The following is a 12,569-nucleotide window of genomic DNA, read 5'->3' on the forward strand; positions in this document are numbered from 1 at the left end:
AAAAGATCATTAGTGTCGTGACTACAGGATGGCTGATGCTCAGTATTAAGCCGAGTGTCCAAACAACAGCCGCGAGTTTCAGAGCACCCCTTTTGTTTGCAATCCGAGCAACATATGTGTAAGGCCAAAAAATAGCAAGGTGTCGGTCAATGTACATCAACCAAATGTTGAGGAATTGTTGAATAATGGTGAAGTAGAGGAAAAACATTTCCACCAAGCACTGTACAAATGAAATGTTTCTTTTCAGTGCCAACACAGTAGCTAGGTAATAAGACACACCAACTATTGCCCAAGCTGTATCAGTAAGTGAACACAATGTGATGAAGAGTAACAGAGGCTTATCGAAATTCCGTAAGAAACAAGCCACTATGATTGCCGAGTTCAAGAGAATGGAAAAGCACATAATGGCGGTAAAAACCCACAACATGAAATGTAATCCTCCGTTGTCTTGAGAAAGGTCCGACATGTCCAGCTGGATCACATGAGATGTTATTCTTGGATTTGTTTTATTCATGAATTTGAGCCTGTGTGAACACGACGATTGGAACTATTTTAATAGTATAAATAAATACCTTTGAAAAATATTATTGATTGTTGAAAAATCACATTTTTAATGATTTCCCAAATTGATTTGGTGTGTTTTACATACTATGTTATTATATTATCGTTTAAATTATTTTTATTTTTATTCTATATTACAGTGCAGTCTGGAAATTTCAAACCCTTTAGCAATTTTTAAAATTATGATTGTTAGGAGCATGTCCAGGTGTAGATTTTCACAAAACACGTCAATTAAATATTTAACAACAAATTATTAGGTGTTCATTTTAATATCAAACAATTCCCCAGGAAATTAATTGTGCAGGTAAATGTATCTATGAGTGTTTTATCAACAAGTTATACCCATTTGCTGTCACATTTAAAATAAATATAATATTTTACTCAAAGAGGGTGACAGGATTGGAGAGATGCAGTGCACTTACCTTTAGCTCTACCTTGTGTTGGTTCAATTGTTGGCCCAATATAACCTGTAGGATTGATGCTGCATAGTCCGAGTGTTGCATCACACTCTCTTGAATGTTTCATCTCTTGAACGTTTGAATGTTAAGACGTTAAGCTTGGGTTCCATCTGCCAGCATTAATAATTGGACATTCAAGATCCCATGATGTCTTTTGCGAAAAGAAGGCAAGGTATTGGCCACCACCAGGTGAAAATCAGGCCTTGCAGCCGACTTGTGAATGAATGAAGAACGGATGTTACTGATGAACATTATTATCGATCTGAGTTGGTGAAGATGTTGAACAATTCATGAAATTAACAGGATGTTGATTGAGGTTTACTCACCACCATGGGAAGCAAGGAGAAACTGATGTTTTCGGCATTTACCCTTCGTTGGTGCAAAAGAGGATGAAGGATAAATATGAGCTTCTCATTGCTTTCCACATTGGTTAGCAAGCCATAATCAATGACCGGTCAATTCTTTCCTTGGATTGTGAAAGATTTGTGTGAAAAAAATCTTCTTCAGCCGATAACACAAGAAGGTGGGAATATTGGAGTTTATTAAATACTTAATTATGGTCTTAAATCTTAGAGTTTTATGCTTGATTATCAGTAAGTTTTCGGAAGCCAGTAAAACAATAACACTATTTTGGAAGGTGGTTTGCCAATAACTTTTCAAGTGATTTTAAAATGTTCAAAATGTCTGGAACATTTAAAAACCACATCGAATCATGAAACAATACTCATTAATGTCATGTCATAACTCATGAAGTTATAAATGCAATGAATACTATAAATTGGAGTTCTGTTCTTGCGTATAGCAGCTTGGCTGCCAGGGTAGCTATCATTTCTTGGGAGCGAGGCTGGGCGACTGATGCTTTGCCCTCTACCAGTACAGTGACATTCGTTTTGTCGACCTCAGAAGGATGACAGGCTGAGGCAACCCCACCTGGTGTTAATTCAGCCACCAACAGGGCTCAAACTCAGGACCCTAAGTTCTTAAACCAGCCACACTAACCACTAAGCCAACACCAGGCTTTTTAAATTGGAGTTAAAAAAAAACTCTCCTCTGTGATTCATGTTTCGCTATGGGTGTTGGATTTCCAATATACACTATAAATGCAATTAATGCCATAAATTGGAGTTGTTTAACTTTCTTATGTACTTTGTTTTGGTATCGGTGTTATATTTCCAAATAACGATAATTTCTAGTGATGCGTATTTCCAAATAACGATCATCGAGTAATATCATTTTTCATTGTTGCTCTCAACATATCTATGTCAAACACTTGAGCCTTTTTACAACCTTTTAACTGTTGATTGCTTTTGTTATATTATTTTACTTCTCTTTAAAGTCACAAACTTATCAGTAAACCCTCCCATTGTAGCAAATTGTGCATTTTATATTACATTTCTTCCTGCATTTTAAAACATCAGTTCACCAAATACTTTGCTCACTTACTTGAAACATCGGTTCAGTAATAATAATCAGTTGATAAATCAGTCGTTATATGTGTGCTGAATTCTCTCTTTTAATATTGAGATTATATCTGCAGGGAAAACACATTTGCCTTCCATTTGGGGAGCAGAACTCGTATTCGAGGAAGTGCTTTGCAGTTCACCAAATGAGAGTTGTTAACGCTGAACCCCCTGAGATGTATATTTCTTTTATTCCAAATTTCTAAAAACGTACAAAGGAGAGATGACAGATAATGAACTCTAATTTTTCATGGCTGAGTTACTAGCACACATTTCTTTCTGCAGAACATGTGATTTTAAACAAATGTACGCACACTTTTATTATATATATATATATCTTCTTCTTCTTCTTTCGGCTGCTCCCGTTCGGGGTCGCCACAGCGGATCAATCCGTATGATCCGCATAGTGATTTGGCACATGTTTTACGCCGGATGCCCTTCCTGATGCAACCCTGGTCGCCTCTTACGACACAGGGATATGGTACACCTATTTTAACCGGGGTATCCACTGGCCCAGTATACTGGTACTCATTTCGCCAACCTCGGTAGGATGACAGGCTGAGTCAACCCCCTGGTGTATTAATTCAGTGGCTCAACGGGGCTTGAACTCAGGAACTTTTGGATCCCAAGCCGCTGCCCTAACCACTGCGCCAACACCAGGCATATATATATATATATATATATATATATATATATATATATATATATATATATATATATATATATATATATATATATATATATATATATATATATATATATATATATATATATATATATATATATATATATATATATATTTTTTGTTACGTTTGAGGGGGGGGTATGCATTCAAAGGGTAATTAGGATGTTTAATTAGGTATGCCATGCTGTTCGAGTTTACCAGGATCTCGATGTAATAAGTAGCAATTCAGTGGTGATAAGTTGTCTAGTAAATGTTCATTTCTTCTAGGGGGGAAATGATAATTGTCACGTAATTAGATAGGGACACGGGATAGGGTAAGTGTGTCTGCGTAAACCCCTTTTGGTATTCTCTGGAGACTGGCCGTGACGTCACAGGACAGTGCAGCGGATGGCTCCGCCCCGTGATCACGATTGGCAGAAGGCGACGGCGGTGGGCCAATAAACGGCTCGATTGGAAGTGACGAGGACAGAAGGATAAAAAGGTTCTGTACGGGGTCGAACGGCGGGCGGACCTGCCTCCCTCTCCTGCTCGCAACTTGGCGCCAGAACTGGTTCCCTGGCGGCTGTGAGCGGACTTGGGCCAAGACCCGGAGGTCGACAGCACCACGGTTTCTCCTGCCCCCCTGACGAGAGCAAGGCCAGCTCGTCCGACGCCGATCCAGGGACAGTTGCGTCCACACCACGGTCCAGCCTGACCACCAGAAATAGCTACGTTTTGTGTGTGTGTGTGTGTGTGTGTGTGTGTGTGTGTGTGTGTGTGTGTGTGTGTGTGTGTGTGTGTGTGTGTGTGTGTGTGCTTGGCGCCTTAGAGGGATTGAGAACTGTATATTCATTGGAATTGTCTGTGTTTTTCCCCACGCCCGATCCCACACCATCCCGTCGAATCGCCCCGGATCCCTCTTCTTGCCGAGTCTTGTTATTTCTGGTAATAATAAAAACAAATAAACATCATCAACTCAGTGAAAAGTGACTCGTGCCACCTTCCTCGTCCCGTTTGCGGTAGAGCGATTAGAACCGTCATGTTTGGATTATAAATAAATAAACCGCCTCCATCGTTTCGGCTCATTCTACGTTGGCGGGACTGTTCAAGTCCCGTGGACGTCACAATATATATATATATATATATATATATATATATATATATATATATATATATATATATATATATATATATATATATATATATATATATATATATATATATACACATACATATACACACATTTTATTTTTATTGAATAAAAACATTTTACAAGGCGATACTTTTGAATTGGTTTCTTTGTTCATGCTTGATGAAAGCAAATTCAAACATGTCTGAAGTTTTACAAAATTTTGACAGATTATTTTATCATTTCTACATGTTGAGGCTGAAGTGCTCCACGGTCATGTCTTGGTCCCAGTCCTGTTCCTAGTCTTTATCAATGTTGTCACTCACTCTCTGGAAGATCCATTTTTATCTCTTTGCTGATGACTCCATCCACTGTCGTTGCATTAACCGAGCCTGATATGGAGCAGTTTGACACCATGAATGGGCGTGAAGGTGATTTGATGGTTGTGTACAAGCAACCTCTGTGAACTGGACTTCTCATAATCCCCAATTTCGATTGACAGAGGCAGATGTCATGGGTGGGGTGAAAGTAATGGTTGTTCAAGGCACAGAGGAACGTTGTACTGTTGGTGCAGGGAGGAGGTTGACAGACCGATTTGTTGTTGTAATTGTTGTAATAGCCCCAATTGTTTTTGTAATTTTGCTGTTCAGAGTTAAAGCACGAGCCCATATTTACGTCCAACTAAAATGGCCACCAGTCTACCAGTTGGCCATTTTTTATGAGATCGCTAAATAACTTGAGGTGCATGAGTAGGCCATCATGTATTGTGTTTTTGCAAAGTTTGAACAAAACCAGACCATGCATGTCTGAGAGAGAAATGGTTGTGGAGACCTTGAAGTAACAAAATGGCCACAAGTCAGCCATCTTGGACCTGATTTTGAAAGGAAATGGCACGCCTATGTAGGCCATCATTCGCTGTCTGTGTGCCAAGTTTGAACAAGATCGGTAAATGCATGTCTGAGAAATGGTTGAGGACGTGTTCGACAGCGAGTTTTTTTTTTTTTTTTTTTTTTGCAACTAAAATGCCTGCCAGTCGGCCATCTTTTGTTGCATCGTGAAAAAAAAATGATGTGCTAATGTACACCATCATTTGTTGTCTTCATGCAAGGTATGAATAAAATCGGTCAATTTATGTCTGAGATATTCCTTCTTCGTCGGCAGCCTGATGGAGTACTGCTCTCCTCTCAGGGCTGGTGCTTCTGCCTCTCACCTTTCTCGGCTTCATGCTGTGGAAACCAAGGCATTAAGGATCGTTGGCATCTCCCACGGTGAGGCTGAGCCTTTGGGCCTCACTCTCTCACCACAGGCAGGTCGGTGGTCTTTCTGTCTTCTGCCGTCTCCTATCCGGTCACGCCCCCCCCTTATCTGTCTGAGATATGTCCCCCCCCCATATTTCCGCAAGGAACTCAAGGTCCATCAGCAACCCCCTTCTGGTAAAACTACCAAAATCAAGAATCACTGCTCACTTTCACTCTTTTATTCTTCTTTTTTTTCCACCTTTGGAATAAACTCCACACTCTCTTCAATCCCATTCTTCCCTCCAGGCCTTCAAAACAGCTGTTCACCACCACCTCTTATCTTACCCCATCCAAAACCTCGTTCTTTTCTACCCCCATTAATCCACCCAAAACCCACCTCCTTCAAATTCCCTGCTTTCCTTCCTGAAAATCCCTGTAGTGTCCATCTTGTATACCCCGTGTTCCCCGCCCCATCCCTCTCCCTTCCACAGATCTCCTAATGTCTCTGCTCCCCACTGTTTTGTCCTTCCCTCTCCTGCCCCTCTTTCCTCAAGCCCTCTTGCTGTGCATTGTGTGTGAGCTCTCATAGGAACCTTGACAATGTCAACAAAAAAGACATGATATTGATGTGCACGCATGCATTCGAGCACTCACACGAAAATCGAGACCAAATCCATCAGCCCCCGTTTCGAAGTAAGTCCAACAGGGGATAATAGTGTGTGTGTGTGTGTGTGTGTGTGTGTGTGTGTGTGTGTGTGTGTGTGTGTGTGTGTGTGTGTGTGTGTGTGTGTGTGTGTGTGTGTGTGTGTGTGTGTGTGTGTGCGCGCGTGCGCACGCGCGTCCTCAAAACTCCAAATCCATGAAACCTATCAACCTGAAACTTTGCACGAATACAAAGGGAACGCCAAGGAAGTGCCGGGGTGGAAATTGATTGTTCGAGTTAATTAAAACATTCCTTTAAAGATAACGGCTTTATTAATTGTGTCCTTTATCATGCACATCCTCGGACACCTCCCTCTCAATGGGGTCTGAAGGCACATTCTCAGTTTCCTCGCTGGGGTATTCACCATTTTGTTCGGCCTGCTCAACAACGCCTTGAGCTCTATTCGGCCGCAACAGTTTAGAGCACTCAATATGTTTTTTTTTTCTTTCACTTTCCTCAGTCATATCATCGAATGCTTCGTCTACATGCCCACAAATTGCTGTATACATCGCTTTAGTCAGTGGTATCATTTTCAAATGAGAAACTTGGAGCAATTTCATGCATTTGATATACGAAATATAATGTTCAGAAATGTTCTGAAATCAGCGATGTTTAGTTGTTTTTTTTGTGGGAATGTGCCATTGCCAATCAGTATGCTCTTGCTTGCCAAGCCAGGCATTCCTTATTGGTTCACGAGCGCCAGCCAGAGTGACCACTATATTCGTTATGTCTGTGTGTCTGTCTGTTGGGTAGTCAATATATCTACCCTTATTATCAGTATTTCCGTCAATCTGTTTGTCTGTCTGTCTGTTTGTCTGTCTGTCTGTCTGTCTGTCTGTCTGTCTGTCTGTCTGTCTGTATGGATGTCTGTTCGGCCCAGTGCTCCATAAATACAATGGTGATTTCGATGAAACTTGGTTGGTCGGTTCATACCATGACCTCGTGTGCAAATGAGAACTGTTGCTATGGACCCATCCGTTGCTTAGCAACGGACCTGTGAAATTTTCAAAAAAATCTCAAAAATTTGTTTTTTCGAAAATCAAAAATTGGGCCACGAGCGACTGTGGGCAGTAGATTCAGCCATATTGTCAAAAATTTCCAGCCGGATCCTATGAAAACTGTTGGAGAAGATAGACTTTGAATGAACCCTGGTCGAAAATAATAAAAAAAACGAAGTTCGTTATATCTCAGAGACAATGAGTCAGATATACATGAAACTGGTATGGTAGGTTCATGGTATGTCCTAGTTATGTGTGAGAAAGAACTGTTGCTATGGACACTTATGTTGGCTAGTAACGGCTGAAAAACGACTAAATTCGACTTGATCGACTACCCATGTCCGCCTACCGGCTTGTTTGTCTGTGTGTCTGTCTGTCCAAAGCATAACTCCATGGACTTTGATCCGATCTTGATGAAACTTGGTTATGTGTTCGATATCAATGTCTATACTAGTTGTGTTTTCCTGGATGAGGGCGTGCTACGCCCATTGTGGGCGGAGCCACGCCCAAAAAATAGCCATTTTTAGGGGGTAGTCAGATTAAAAATCTATCTTCTCCTCGGGAATTGACTGGATGGAATGGGTTCTTCGGTATTTGAATAGCAAAATGAATTATCTAAAACTTGTCGTCCGATTTTTCATTTTCATCACAAGGTCAAAAACTTCGAAAATTGTGAATTTTGACATAAAAATCAGATGACCGCCCAAATTTTGAGAGGTAGGATGACAATATTTTTTATGCATAATCTTGAGGTCATTCCCCACCGAAAGTCGAGAAACCATTTTGCTCTATCTTGAACACCTTGCCCGTGGCGCCCCCTTCTAGTTTGTTTTTGCGCTGATTTCATCAAAGTATGGATAATTAATCCGAGGAGTGCAAAATGCCATATAGCCTATATGACGTTATATTGTTCCTGGAATGTTCCAGAGGAAGTTTTGCATGAAAGGTCATAATCCTTGACCTTTGACCTTTAAAGGCCACAAAGGTCAAATTTTCAAAGTTGTTGGAATCGAACCGGGTTTTCGATTTTCTTCGACGAACTAACTCCAATAAGCTATAGCACGTATCCTGTTTCCTTATTTTAATGTCCACAACATTGCTTTGTGACCTTAAAGGTTATGCAAAGGTCAAATTTTGAAAGTTGTTGAACAAAACCGGGTTTTCGACATTTTGCAGCTAATAACCTGTCACTCGTACCACATCATGTTGATCATTTTTATAACTTGCTCAAAAAGTATCACATTGTTTCATCCTTGACTTCTGAAACAATCTACATCGTCAAATACCGCTCGTGAACCATTGTGGTCTTCAGACTTGTCAACCATTAATTTGGAGTGCTTGCTTGAGTGTTTAAGCCGCTTGCCAAGCACCCTACAGTCGACAGTGGTACAGTTCGTGTCCCGATCAGGATGTACAGTCGGCAGTTGCTATGAATGTGTGTGGATGCCGGCATACTTTGTTACAGCTGCCGTGGTGGCAAAGTTTCATCCCTTGTCTTGCAGTGAAGGTTTTAACGTTAACCTCAGCAGCGGACAAGCGATAACGTTTTCTTTTTGTTTGGTTATTTTATATGACCGCGTATGCATTATAAAGGTTATATGGCTTTTCTTTTGTGAGTTGCAAAGCAAAATATATTTGAGAACACCCGATTTCCGAGCCGTTTGCCGTATTAACATGTTTTTTAAATTACTGAGCCAATTTTTTCCATCACTCGTCATATGTCAATTGGCAGCTGTTTATTAATATTAATGTTGATGCACATCTCATTGAAACGTTGACATATAAATGCAACGTTGTTTTTTAAAATTTGTTTATAGAAATTCCCCCCAAAGCAAAGGTGAAAGCTACTCAAGGTTTCTGGGTTGTACACAGTACATACTGTAGTCGGTAATCACACTGACTCCAACCTGCCGAATCTTGGAAAATTGCTAATATCGGGTGTGTGTGTGTGTGTGTGTGTGTGTGTGTGTGTGTGTGTGTGTGTGTGTGTGTGTGTGTGTGTGTGTTCATAAAGCATAACATTTTCTCTCTGCTTCCTCCCCTTCCCCCACCCATTTTTCTCTCTCTCTCCTCTTCTCTTCTCTTCTCTCTTTCTCTTTCTCTTTCTCGCCCGCCCGCCCCCGACTGGCTGTTGGTACGTTGTGTGTACTGTCATGGCCGCTCCTTGCTTCGTGTCGTGAGTACCCCTCCTCTGCTGTGTTGTTTGGTGTTTCCACTTTCCCCATTTTTCGTTTCCCATGTGTTCGTTTTCTACTTGTGACGTTTTCCCATGTTTTTTTCCTTCCTGTCTGGAGAAGAAAGAGAGAAACAGCCCACGGTCTCGTGTCGAAAATCGTAGGCCGAAGGCCTGTCATGGCCGCCGGGGGAGGTTTTTCTCGTTCACTGCGACCGTGTTCTTTGTTAATTCTCAACTTCAATCGTTGATTTCTTGGTGTTTGTGAAAACGCCTTATTTCTCTCGATAAAGTTTACTAACTTGTTTTCTTCAGTTAGAATGGCGGGTGAAGGTTTCCGTGTCGAGATGTTCGAGTCACTAACTCGTAAAAACGCTGTTTTTTGCTTCCCTCCCAGTGAGGTGGAACTTAACGATGTGCTTTCTGCCATTGGTAACATCGTTGGTTTACATAATATTCGTGCTGTTTGTCGCATGAATAAGAATTTGTGGTGTTTGTGTCGGAGGAACACATGGTCGCCACGGTGGTTGAGCATGGCCTGTTCATCGAACTGAACACTTTCCTCTCTGTGTTCGCTTTGCAGGCCCCAACAGTTAAAGTTAACAATAATATTCCACCATTTATAAGGAACCAGGACTTGTGTAACCAGTTAAAAAAGTTCGGTAAGGTTATGTTGAGGATCTCAATGGTGCCGATGCGTCATGTTGGTGATAAATTTAAACCCATCATGTCCTTTAAAAGAGTGGTTTATATGATACTACCTGGAAATGGGAAAACACTGAATGTTGTACTCAGTGTAAAAATCGACGGGTTTGAATATAAAATGTCTGCCTCCTCAGAAGTTATGACGTGTTTTGCGCGTGGAGCTTACGGGCACGTGAAGAGTGTTTGTCCCAATGTGGTTACACCGCAAGAAAGTGAAGGTTCGGTGAGGAACGATTCTTCCTCACCACAAACTAATGGGGACAAGGTGAATCGGGAGCCTAGCGCCGCCCCCCCCCCCACCGGCTGAGGTGTTCGACGAATTGGACTCGTCCACCCCGACCGGCGTTGGAGAGATGGTGTGTAATCGTGACGTAATTAATCCACCCCCACCAAACGAGGAAGTGAAAGTGGTTGCTTCCTCTCCTTTACCATCCACTGTACTGGACAGTGTGGACGATATGGAGGTATCTGTTACGGATACCAGGAAAAAAGGCCAAAAACGGTCAAATGTTGATGCCTTTGATGCTGAGGAGCAGAATAAGGTCCAGATCATGTCAGGCTCGGTGGACCTCCAAGGTACGTCTCACATTGGAAACCCCTTGGTGGTACCAGAGTCGTGTGTGGATGTGGTAACTTCGCTTGCTCCACTGGCCGACTTAGTGGAACACAGAGAACAGTGAGGTATCTCAGGATGTTTTAAGTATTTGTCCTGTTTGTCAACCTTAGTAGGGTAAGAATACTGATTCTGGCTCACTTTTCCCCATGTAAATGAATGGGGGATTTTCAGCGATTCATATTTTTTTCCCTAAAAATAAATCCCCTTTTTATCCCAAGGTATATTTATTTGTCTCCCCTTTTAACTTGGAGGTTGAACCTCATTGAATTGAACACCTGGGGGTTGAACAGCTCACTCATTGAACCTATAAAGATTTGTTCATGCTCAAATTCCTTCAATAGTTTAATTTTCTTTGCACAATAATCCCCATCTAAAATATTGACAAACAAAACATTTGAATCTTTATATTTTTTAAGATACCCCATTTGTGCCATTACGAAATGATAAACTTCTCTTAATGCTCTCATCTGACCACCTCCTGAGCCACATATCATTTTGAGATTATAGTAAATTGTTTTTTCATTGTTCAATTGATAACCATCAAAGTTTTCAGTCCATTCAAGGATATTCATTTTTTTCTTTACATCCTCTAACTTACTAGTTTTTAAATTAATTCGCTTATTTGTTTTATTTACCTTTGTTTTAGTTATTTTTTCAATAAGACTTATTTGATATTTTTCACATTCATTATGTTTTCCATTTATATACCAAGACTGAGATTTTCTCCACTCTTTAGTTTGATTAATACTTGGTTTAACCATTTATATATTGTGAAAAAACGCGGCGGTCGCCCTTAAAAACCCTAACCCATCTTCCCATCGTTAAAACATAATCTATTTTATACACTCTATCATACAATATCCATATGGAACACAATCTATTCCATTATCTAAAATAAATCTCTTATCATCAAAGGCTCCTAATGCCTTTTTATTTACTTCTTCACTATATATGTTATGTTTATAACTTCTTATTGTATTCATTTTCCTATATTCTTCTTTCTTATTCATCAAACAATTATAATAATTTCTAAAAGTTATTGATTTCTTTATTACATATTTCTTTATTCCCTTTAACCTCTTATCAATCTGTTCACCATACTTATAAGCATATGCCTTTGCTCTCAATCCAATAAACTCACTCATTACTTTTCCACCCAACTCATCCTTAAACTTACCAATAACCTTTTCATTCTTTTTGGAAAATAACTCACTCTTCTTGCTGAAATTACTTGTATCATATACTCCAATATTTTTCTTCATATCTTCATAAACATCATCAGTTTTTATATCTAGGATAAAACTATCAGTATCCATATACAACAATGAAACATTTTCACCATACTCTTTCTTTAAGTCATTATACAAATAATCATACATCAATATCTTTGATAAATCAAGAACTGCTGTTCCAATATAAATTGGTTTATCCATTACAATACTTTCCTTTTTCATATGAATTGCAGAAAAGTTCTCTGAAAAAACCTCTTCTCTCTCAAAACTTGGTTTATTTATCAATCTCGAAGCTTCTTTCCAAGATGTTGCGAATCTAATGTTTTGCCTGTTTCTAACATTTTCCATAGTCTTTCCAAATACAGCATTATTCATTAATTTATAAAAGTCCCCTTCAAATTTTACTTTTGTATTTGCTCTCATATCTGTATTAAATTGAATATACTTTTTCACCCAAGGACTTTGTTTAAATTTTAAAACTCTATGAATTTTAGCTACTCTCAATCCTTCTCTCAAAAACTGTTTTAAGCTTCTCTGATGCAAAACATATCCCTCTTTATCATAGAATGTTGTTAATAACTTTTCTGTTGATTTACCTTTAATATTAAAACTTTTATGATAATCACTTAACC

The 12,569-nt window shown here is 39.8% G+C and overlaps 1 protein-coding gene across 5 annotated transcripts in view; it reads left to right on the plus strand.

Annotated features, from left to right (window-relative positions):
- Window positions 1-9,345: 9,345 nt before the first annotated feature.
- LOC147017726 (uncharacterized) overlaps window positions 9,346-12,569 on the plus strand; it is a 422,376-nt gene continuing 419,152 nt past the window's right edge. For all 5 annotated transcript variants that reach the window (XR_015049613.1, XR_015049614.1, XR_015049612.1 and 2 more), the window contains exon 1: window positions 9,346-9,387. The gene's annotated coding sequence lies outside the window, so the exon portion shown is untranslated. The remainder of the gene's footprint in view (window positions 9,388-12,569) is intronic.

This window comes from Eptatretus burgeri, chromosome 11 (genome assembly GCF_056783735.1).
Source record: "Eptatretus burgeri isolate ZD-2024b chromosome 11, Ebu_testis_v1, whole genome shotgun sequence".
Taxonomy (NCBI): Eukaryota; Metazoa; Chordata; class Myxini; order Myxiniformes; family Myxinidae; genus Eptatretus; species Eptatretus burgeri.